Source organism: Limulus polyphemus, unplaced genomic scaffold (genome assembly GCF_000517525.1).
Source record: "Limulus polyphemus unplaced genomic scaffold, Limulus_polyphemus-2.1.2 Scaffold729, whole genome shotgun sequence".
NCBI classification, from domain to species: Eukaryota; Metazoa; Arthropoda; class Merostomata; order Xiphosura; family Limulidae; genus Limulus; species Limulus polyphemus.
The window spans coordinates 137,418-148,810 of record NW_013666339.1 but is presented as its reverse complement, the minus strand read 5'-3'; the positions used below and the strand labels follow the sequence as shown (position 1 = coordinate 148,810).

At 34.6% G+C, this 11,393-nt stretch overlaps 1 long non-coding RNA gene across 13 annotated transcripts in view; it reads left to right on the top strand.

Annotated features, from left to right (window-relative positions):
• The window catches only part of LOC106460215, a 53,287-nt gene that overhangs the window by 38,450 nt on the left and 3,444 nt on the right, over positions 1-11,393 (top strand). The window contains exon 7 of one of the 13 annotated variants that reach the window (XR_002610714.1): positions 7,816-7,826. The exons of 11 other annotated variants lie outside the window; for them this stretch is intronic. This is a non-coding gene — a long non-coding RNA (uncharacterized LOC106460215). Of the gene's footprint in view, positions 1-1,469; positions 4,431-7,815; positions 7,827-11,393 lie in introns of those variants that run through there. One more of the 13 variants, XR_002610712.1, reaches the window with a different exon arrangement.

Sequence of the window (11,393 nt, the reverse complement as noted above, 5' to 3'; positions counted from 1 at the left end):
AATTAAAGTGTATTACAGTAGAGGATTATATGTTGGATTACTATTGGCAAAATAATTGCTGTCAAAATTACATTATTAATTAAAGTGTATTACAGTAGAGGATTATATGTTGGATTACTATTGGCAAAATAATTGCTGTCAAAATTACATTATTAAAGTGTATCACAGAAGAGGATTATATGTTGGATTACTATTGCTGTCATACAAGGTAAGCTTTACAAAAATACGAGGGGGGGGGCATTAATTAGGAGCAATACCATACATATTTTCAAATTTATAATATCACGTTCATAACATTTTTTCTTGTATCATAGACTATAAAACCGGTCAAATGCTGCAAGTCTAAAATTCATTTTTTACACATTCCTGTAACTTGTATAGCAACAACACTTTCATAAATTATAAACAAATTTTTTTCAGTATATACATGACGGCATAAAGTATTGGTGGTGCTTTAACACAAAGATACCCAATGGCTATCAGAAATAAATTCTGCATGTAACTTTTGTTATTGTTTTCATGAAGCTTTCAATTATAAAGAAATGGTTTGGGGCTCATCAGTTTTGTCACATATCTTCCTTTGATCTAAAATATCAAATGATTACTGTGTTTGTTAAACATACAGTGAAAAAATTAATTACAATCTGAAAATATTTTTACCAATGAATATATCATTTGTAGATTTCTTATCCATGATTTGTATGGTTTCTGTGATCTTTTTGTTTTTTAAGTTTACTAGAACTCAGGAGGTAAAATTTACCTTATCAATTTTATAATCATGTGGCACAGGTGTGATCTAGTGATTAGCTAGGATACATGGTTTGTGGCCCATTGCCACAAAAATGCACACCACACTTCTGGAGCCATAGGTGTGCTAATAATAGTGACTGTGAAATTCCACTATTCACTCAGACAACATTAGCGGATGAGTTGGTGATGGGTGCTGTTGCCCAGTTGGCTTTCCTTTATTATACAAGTTCAAAATTAGGAACGACTATGCACAAGAAACTCTTTTATGTGAGAAGTCTTTTAAACAAACGAAAACCATAATCACGTTGGTTAGTTTTAAGTGAGTATACATGATTAAATATGGAAGAATTAGTATCATCATACAGATGAAAACATGAACGAAATGTGATTGTCAAGTAACCTGAAAGACTAAAACTGGAAAAAGATAATCGCAAAGCATCTGAATTGAAACGTAGATAATATTAAATTGTGTAGTTAGTCACACATTCTGAACTTTTGGCAGTCAATCTCGTCACTGATTATTAAATACTTATTGAATTGTGAATTCCTTTGTATAATTTGGATTTTTTATTATTGTTGCTTGTTTGTTTTTATTGGGGGGGGGCATTCATTCTCTAAATACTTGTTGCATAAGATGTTAGTTTTATCTCCACTAATTGCTGTGCCTGTAAGTTATCCGTCTTGCTTCAGTGGCTCATTAGAATATCATTCATTTTCAGGATATGTATACCTTAGAGAAAGCCGCTATCATAGAAAGACAATAATCCCCACGGTCGTTGTTCACGTGTAATATCATATTATTGTGATGGTCGTAGACGACAATCGACCAGGCTGAACGCCATTCCATCTCTGACTTACAGTGGATCTAATGAAAGTTTCTAGCTGACAGAGTAACCAACGAGGTAGAAAAGAAAAATGTAGAACGCCCGTAACTATCACGAGTTCGCTTTGTTACTTAGAATTTATTCTCAGTTTAGTAAGCGTTTATTGTCTTACTGGTGCAGATTAGAAAACATTGTATATGTAGACGTTACAAGGATCGTGAGATCAACCTTGTTTTGAATTACACGTATCTATTTCGTGAGGCCACACAGTCCACGTGTGCACAAAAAGTGTGTGGTTGACTTTTAGACCTTAATAGTGGCTCGATGAAACCAGTTCCACGTTTTGCAAAATGTGTAGCAGCAGCTGAACACTGGTGTTTCCTCTCGTGAAATGACTAATGATTCTTTTTGTGTGTGTGAAACAATTTAATGTCGATCAGCATTCCCTTGCACTAAAAGTTACTCGAAAAGGGAAATGTTACAGATATATTTAGTGTTATTATTATGTTATTGGTACGATTACAACACATAAGATTAGCATATTGTTCTATTATTAAAAAGGCGTGTCAATAACTAGACATTTTACTTACTTCTGGTATACTTTTTTTCGTATATGCCATGTGGTGCTACAAGTATAAGAATGGCAAAAAATAAGCTATACATATTTACTATATAATCTTCTTTAAGTGAACAAGTGGAATATTTATATTTTGTTTTGTTGTTTAACTGAGTGGAACATACAGATGCATAAAAACATTTTTTATTATCAATCTACTTTTTTAGATCTATCTACAACTATTTATGGTAGCTCTTCGAGGAATAATCTTGCCTGTAAGGCAGTACGAGCTCACGCAGAGAACACGAGGAAATAGTTCACCTACTTTTGGTTCCAGTTCGATCAATTAACTTCGGTTGGTTTCTTTCCAAGTTATTTCTAGAATGGTGAAGCAAAACAAAAACATCATTTTTCTACGGAAAAGCGTTATTCGGTTCTTCTTTTTATGATAATTACTCATCAGCCTTTTATATCTTGTTATTAATATTATCCAGTCGTAAACATTTTAAGAATATACCAGAAATTCTTTCTCTTCAGTATCTCAAAATAAAAATAAATTCGAATGCACCAATTGTGCTGTAAATTTCATTGTCTGGAAGAAGCTTGTGATACGTTAAAGATTGAACTGCAATTCCAGAAGCAACTTTTTGTGTAATCTGAAGCTGGTTCAGTGTTTCCTTCTAGTTACGTCGAAAAGCAACTTTTTCTGTAATCGTAAATTAGTTCAGTATTTTCTTCTAGTTACGTCACTGATCGTTTTCGAGAAGCACGTTCTGGTTATTTTTTTATTTAATATACTAAACTATTCATAATTTCGTGTATAGAGTAACTGCTTTTATTTCTCATACATGCCTTAAAGATTTCGAATATAGTTTTTATTAACACACCTGCTTAAGAACTAACACAAAAGCCTTATTGTCCAAAATCATGGAGAGAACAACACGTTGTTAAGATAACTCGAGATCCGCATTTCAGTGCCTCTTCTCTTGAAATCGTATACTGGTAAAAACCACTAATCGCTTGAATATTTACTGTTAACAACATCTAATCATTGGTTGAACATGTACTAGTAATAAAAGCTATCTCTATAAACACTTACTATAAGCATGTACCTGTCACCAACCCAACTTCTACAGGGAATTATATCTGTACAGGTGTAACATGACGTAAGGTAATAAAAGAGAAATGTCTAAAAGAAACGCACAGTTAGTGGAAACGTTTCTGTAACTGAAAGACATGGCTTTATTATTTTCTTCAGTGTCAATCGTATTATTAATCAAATAATCATCTTTTTGTTTCAAATATAAACAAACATAAGTCGTTTTAATCGTGTATATATAATACAGATTGGTCAGATTTAAAGCTCCTGTTATGAACGTAAATATTAGGGCTTACACTTATTAATGGACTTGTAACATATTTTATTGTTGTTTCTCACTCAGCTAGATATTATATTATACACTGATTAGGGGCGAAGCCGCAAAACTGCTACACAAGATATAGCTGCATACATTTTTTAATGTTTTCTTGAGTAATTTATTGTGAGAAAAACTAACAATACATGATATAGCTGTTGTGGATTTGCGTAGTTTCGACGTAAGCATAAATTCAGCTAAAGCTGTTTGGTTCAAGTCCCCATGCGCAATAATCTAGCTCGTTATCCTTATATATATAATTTTTAGACTTGTTATCGGCAACCTACAACGCTGCCCACTGTACGAGAAAATTTTGGCGCCATGCGTCTCGTGCCTGTAGGTTTAAAGTGGTTTTTAATCTGGTGTTAGTTAAATGGTGATTTAAACATAAGTCTATAAACTTTTATAATATTTAATAGTTGAAATTTAAATATGTGGTCAAAGGAAAATGTAATACAAGCATTTAGCAGATTTGTCTTTCCTCTCCTCTCATATTTTCCACCTCATAGTGGCCCAGCAGTGAGTCTGAAGGCTTATAAATCTAAAGACCGGGTTTCGATACACGTGTTGGCGCAGCACAGATAGCCCATTTTAAATAAAGTCTGTCAAATAGTGTTAACTTTTTCGTACATAGTCGTCTAAACAGATAATTATCCTTCGCAATCTGATGTTTAATGTTCTCACGTATTCCATTTTGAATATTTTTATATTTTAATTTCATTAACCTTTTATTCTCGTCGTAGGTATGCTTAGATCTTTGTTAACTTTTTCAGCAACTGCCATACGAACCTGGCCAGGTGGTTAGGGCACTCGACTCGCAATCTGCCGCGGAGGCGTTATTATTTTACGGTCAATCCCACTATTCGTTGGTAAAAGAGTAGCCCAAGAGTTGACGGTGGTGGTACTGACTAGCTGCCTTCCCTCTAGTCTTACACTGCTAAATTAGGGACGGCTAGCGCAGATAGCCCTCGTGTAGCTTTGTATGAAATTCAAACCAAGCCATACGAACCAGCCCAATATCTTTTAGTTCTGAACCTAGGGTAGTCAACAGGGGACCATTCCGGAAACCGGTGATTTAGGGTTATTTCGATAGATCTCGATGAATAAAGCTCGGCAATACTTCTAAAAAAAAAAACACCTAAATATCAATGAAAATATAACATTTATCTTACTAGCAATTACTTGCAACACATTTTAGTTCAGTAGAATGGAGCGGTCGCAGTTTCAAACCCTGGTCAAGGGTTTGTTTGTAGTTAATCACAATGGGCTATCTGTGCTATATATGGGTTATAACTATGGTGGTACCATACTGGGCATCATATCATCTTTCTTAAACATAATCTTTATTGCAGAAATGGCATTTTTAATTTGAGAATCGCTTGGGAAATCATCTTGTAATGCATCATGCTTCTCATTTAACTTCAACACTGCATTTTGGGCTTTACTGTGCCGTTAGTTTTACAAAATACTGAAACTAATGGTTTCTTATGTATGATTCCAATTCCTCGTTTTGAAGACAACGATACTACTGCCCGTTTTGTCTTTCGCTATCACTGCAGTAATCAACTGACGAATCTCCGATTCAGCTGGTTTGTTAAATCGATTGGGATGTATTCAAATAAGTTCTTCCTTCATCCAACCTAGACCCACAGTTTAGTTTAATCGCTACACTTAAACCACCACGTTCACAACCACATCTAGAACATTTCAAGCATGTTACATTGTTTTACATTTACAAGTTAACTTCTCCATATTTGTTCTCATGGTCATGGGTCTGGTTCAGCGACCTAGATCTCGGAAATAGTGTCAAACGTCTTCTTTTTGTCTAATCAAAACAACCAAAACTTTACCGAAATGTCTCTCTTTGTTATTATTATTATTATCCACATCAATATGCCTTGTGTAGGAGGTGTTTAACACGAACTTCGGTGTTGTTATGTACCTCAATCAGTTATAGCTTCCTCGCTAACGATGGTCGTTTTGTTGATTTTTATCCTGTGAACAAGCTGTACTCGTCGAGCACAATGCGTGTTTAGAATACAGATTATTGCAGAGCATGTCTTGGATAAACATAAGAATACACGATCACAGAAACTGGTTCAATCCAGAAAGCTTAATTCTTAAATACAGAAAATTGACCCCTCAGAAAACAGGAACACGTGTATATATATATATATATATATATATATACACATTAATAATGTATATAGAGAGAGACTATAATTAACAAGAGTAATAAACACACATATATATATATATATATACCACTAAGTAAGAGTAAAGGAAGAATATACACACCGAAGTAGTGTATAATATTGTTTAAAAAACATCACTTGTTTTCAACGCGCAATGTATGGGAAAATCATATTGATAAATGAGTATGTACTGTTACTTCTTTACTACCAAAGATAAGCCTTAATAATTTTTTAATTCCTCAGCTTCAGCCTCTGTAAGTAAAAGTTTGACATACTTGATTACAATAAATAGGTTTAATCCACGTTCATATTTTGATACTAGCTTTCAACTGTACTATAACAGTCGTCACACTAACTCAAAACCAAATGGAAATAGTATTTAAGTAAAACAGTCAGAACACTGAGGAACGCAAGTCTCCAACGAGCAATGGATTATATTTGTACTTTTAATGTGTTTATTATACGCAACTGTTTACCAGTTTAACCAACGCATCATTACACCTATATTTCGTAATAACGAAGTAATTACTTTTTGTTAAATGGGCCTTGTAGTTAGCGGGTTGGAATGTGGATCTTGGGATTCGTGGTTCACTTCTTATTTATGAAACAATCACTTTTTGGTGTATTGAGTGCATTGTAAGAGTAATGGTAAAATCCTACTATTTAATTAGAGTTGGCAGTGGTTGCTGTTGATTGGCTGTCTTTGATTTCGTTTGTCAGTTTAAAATTATGGACGATTAGTACTGATAGTTTTGCGTAGCTTTGTTTGAATATCCGAAACAAAAAATTCTTGCTACTCATCCTGTGAACATACAAAAAGTGCTATTACAATTTTTATAGGATAAAACTTGAAAACGCTTCGAGGCGAAATATCAGGTTATAATGAAAAATAATGTTATGGAGGTAGTGAGTTTATTATATTTATTTTAGGTAATTTATTAACTATTATAATACTGAGACCAATAAAATATCCCTAAATCAAGCTGTTCTGTGACAAGTATAAACAATATCATTAAAAGGTATCTTAAATACTTCTTTTATGTTACGTCCGTTACATTTTACAAACAAAACCTTAAGATGCCATGAAATATCCGCGTTTATTTACATGTTAAACATTTTTAGGTTTTATATTACTTCGCTATATATGTGTGTGTGTGTGTCTCTCTCTCTCTCTAATTCTCCCCTGGGTGGCTCACCAGTAAGCTCGAAGGATAAAATTTGGGTTAGATACCCGAAGAGAGCGAGTAACAACAAATTTACTGTTTGCTTTACCAAGTTGTCTTCGAAACAGTTAAAATGTAATTCCATCAACAGCAACATGTTAGTGGAAAAGGCACTGGCATAAATCATACCCTAAAACCAAAGAACGTTGAGTACTTTAATAATCGTTACAGGCTGTGTCTATGAATTTGGTAATTAGTTACAAAATTTTCTTTTGTAGCTTACAAAGCCTGGACAGATTTCAGTCTAATGGTGCATTGTGCAAGTTACTTAGCTCAGTTTTGGGGCTCTAGATTGTATCATAGAGCAACAAATTAGGCCTTGTATGTATGGTACTCAAGGTTAGTTTATTTAATGTGTACAAAAGAACAATTTTGAGTGTTTCTGTTCATACTTTATGGTAATGTGCAAAAAAGGACAGTGATGTGGTTCAGCTTTGGTTGTTTGTAAGTACAAAGCTACACAATGAGCTATCTGTGCTTTGCCCACGACGGGTATCGAAACCCGGTTTTTAGCATGCCGATTTGCTACTGGGGAAAAGCAGTGATGTGCCAAATTCGAATGAGACAGGGGCCGAAGGATTAGAGTGAACTTTGTGAAGGGGAGAATGGTATTGTTTATTTTTCTTAATCGATGCTCTTTCTCATTCACCATTGATGTGACACGCTTTTCAAGAATGAATATCTATTGGCAATTAAAAAAAGCAGGTAACTTGCCTCATCTAAGTAGATGTAGGTTGAATTCATTCCGCTAGCACTAGGATTAGTATATATATATTAACATTTGTGAGAGGTGAAGTAAGGAAAATAAGACTTGTTTGCTGGTTCGCCAGTTCTTCTGATTGATGAGTAAAGTTAATGAAAAGCAAAAATAAACAATAATGATAAATAATTGGCGTTCAAATAAGTAAATGATATTTTATTAATGATTACCCTAATTCTGATTTATAAATAACTTAAATGAAATTGATAAAATTACACTACTCAAACTTAATCTAGTTCACACTATAACAGTTGTTGTTCGTGCAATTTTATAATATAAATAGTGTCTCAGCTACTAACATACCGAAGCAGTATCCGCCAGGGGCGTCTATAGCTCTATGTGACTATTGCAGACAGGAATATTGCCAAAGTTAGGTACTACTCAATGCCTTGAAAGTGAGTTACCATCAGTCATCAAAATTACACAATAAATCAGCCACATTAAAGAAGAGACATATCAAGCAGCATCAAACCAACGGAAGTTCCAAAGCCGCTTTGAGACTTTGAAAAAAAAAAGGGGGGGCCTTCTGCCAAGAGTTACAATCGTTCTTTATTCGAGTGGTTACGTACTCTTTCTCGTCATCTTATTCTCTTTCTTCACTTTTAGAACCTTACCTATAGTTCTCATTAGTCCTCCTTCCTAATGTATTTCAAACTCCATAACCCAAGTTTTTCTATAATTTCCTTGGTGGATGAAGAGGGACTCCTGTCCCTGAATATCCTTGGAGGGGAATTATTCACCCCAAAATTGCTGCTCTTTTCTTCTTCATTTCGTTATGTCAGCCGTATCCCAACCGGTCTGACCGTTGGTATTTGGTGAAAGGCATTGAATATTGCAAATATAGTATGGTTGATATTTTATTATGCATTTTTTTGTACTTTCGCTCACAAGTCTTTATAATCCGCAGAACGTAATTGCTAGGTTCTCGCGTTGCAAACGCGCAGTCCAGGGTTCGCTACTGTTCTTAGAATGCTTATTACTTTTTTTTTTGTAGAGTTGCTTCTCTTAGCGGCGTATAATGGCCAACTGCAGGTTATTTTGAAAGCCATTTGAAGGTAGGTTTTAGATTTTTGACAATCAAACTTTGCAAAAGTGTGCTCACTGAATTTTCCTCTTCACATTCATACTACTAAGAAAAAGGAATACTTGCGCCAATTATATTTGTTTCTACATTTTCTGGACAAATTTTGTGGTACTGAAAATTTTTAAATTTTCTGAAACTTCACATGGCTTTAGAATCGAAAGTAGTTAAAGTTGTGAATTTCGCGCAAAACTACACGAGGGCTATCTGCACTAGCCGTCCCTAATTTAGCAGTGAAAGACTAGAGGGAAAGCAGCTAGTCATCACCACCCAACGCCAACACTTGGGCTACTCTATTACCAACGAATAGTGGGATTAACCGTCACATTATAACGCCCCCACGGCTGAAAGGGGCGAGCATGTTTGGTAGGACGGGGATTCGAATCCGCGACTTTCAGATTGCGAATCGAGCTCTCTAACCACCGGCCATGAAGTAGGTGAAGCTGGTGGGTGAGTGACACTTTACAGACTTGTTCTATTGGTGAACAGTGTTCAGGGTAAAGTAAAACATTTGTCATTTTTAATTCTAGAGAAGAGTAATAAGCATGTATATTTTATGCAGACCGTGTAAACAGAATAGACACAGTTATTTTTGTTTCTTTTCATTTTTATTTTGGCATCAAAACAATCGTTTTCTTTAATAAGTGCATGTCTTTGTTATTTCTTGTTTAAACGTGTGCCGTTGTTGTTTTCTAACTACATGTCTTGCACTATAAAGACTAGTTCTTACTTGTTTTGGTTGATCAACGTAAACAATAATTCTATGATAGCTGTAACAATTAATCCTGCAAATTGAATTTATATGTGTAAGAGTTTGCGTTTTCCACTCATAAATGTGGTCTTGAATTATGCTCATTTTAAAATTAGATTAATTTATTCTAATTAAAAGTAATCTGTTTTGTCTCTTACCTGGTTATTCATACGAGTATTATTATAGTTAATGTATTTCGAATTAGGTCACTTCTGATGTGCTTTAGTGTATGCCAATGCATTATATAGATCTGCATATACATCATAATACTTCTTCGAAACGTTTGTTTTCAGTGAAAAGGTCCCCGCATACACACATTCGTAATTTCTATCACATACCATATGCATGAAGCCACAGGAAGTTATATAACTTGTTACACGATATGAGCTTCAGTGAATCAGTCACATGATAAGGAATTAATTGAATACAGCAAGTAACGTGTATATATCACTTTCAGAGTGATACGCATGTCCATAATAATTCGAGAATAATCTTATCCGTAATTGTAAGTTGATTATTTTTTCATAAATAATCTATTACATTCATAGTTTAATACAGTACACTATTTAGCTCATGTTTTGGTATGGCTTCTCTTGTACTCGAACAATCTCCATACCTCTCCGAAAAGTATTCCAGGAAGCCATGTGGCAGTGTTCATGTGTACACAAAATGGCAGAAATGTGAACAGTTTTGTATTTGTTGTTGTTTTCAGTTATATTAAAATTATATCAGTGTAAAATCTTTTGAACAATTCGTCACGTGACACTGAAATTTTACATTATCATTATTTTGATATGTTGCAAGTTAAGTAAATAATAACACCCGTGTTTGTATTGAATTTCTGTTAGATTTGAAGTAATACTGAACAATGGTGCATGACTGGTAGTTTTCTGACAGCACTCTTCACTACAGTAATTCGTAATCATGAGTAATGTTTGTTTTGGAACAAGCTGTTTGTATTCAGTTAAATGCCAATAGTGCCACTACACGGCTCGGCATGGCCAGGTGGTTAGGGCGCTCGACTTGCAATCTGCGGGTCGCGGGTTCGAATCCCCGTTCCACCAAACATGCTCGCCTTTGCAGCCGTGGAGGCGTTATAATGTGAGGTCAATCCCACTATTCGTTGGTGAAGAGTAGCCCAAGAGTTGGCGGTGATGACTAGCTGCCTTCCCTCTAGTTTTACAATGTTAAATTAGGGACGGCTAGCGCAGATAGTACACTACACCGGCCCCAGAACACTTTCACTGTTCTTATTTTTAATGTGTTACATAATTATTGTTTTTGATCAATTTTGTATTTAATATTGTGTTTTCTATTAAACTGAACTAAGATTTAGAGGTTCCCATTATAAGTCTCTGCACCAGGGTCACAGAAAATATGGCGCCGGGCACGAGGTTTTTCGAAATTAGTTAATCTTTTCCTTACATCCCTCAGTGGCTTAGCGGTAAGTCTTAAGGCTGATAACGCTTAAAACCAGGTTTCGATACTAGCGATGGTCAGAGCTCAGACAACCCTCAAACAAACAAACTAACTAGTAAAGTCGTATGATGAGTAGAAAGAATTAAAAACTGGTTTTAGAAATAAAATGCTTGAAACTTCGTAAATGTTTAGACGTTATGATTATTCCAAGTCCAGTGTTTGAGAACTATGAAATAAGTTGCGTGTAAATCAAATTTTAATTAATCTTGATAATCTAATGTTGAAATAAAACATATAACTTACAAGCATATTCTATATATTATAAAATATTTTGTCTTTTAGTAACAATAAACCCTGTTACTATGGTACTGTTGTGGGTTTGAATGAAACAGAACAGTAAGTTTGGAAATGCTGTATAT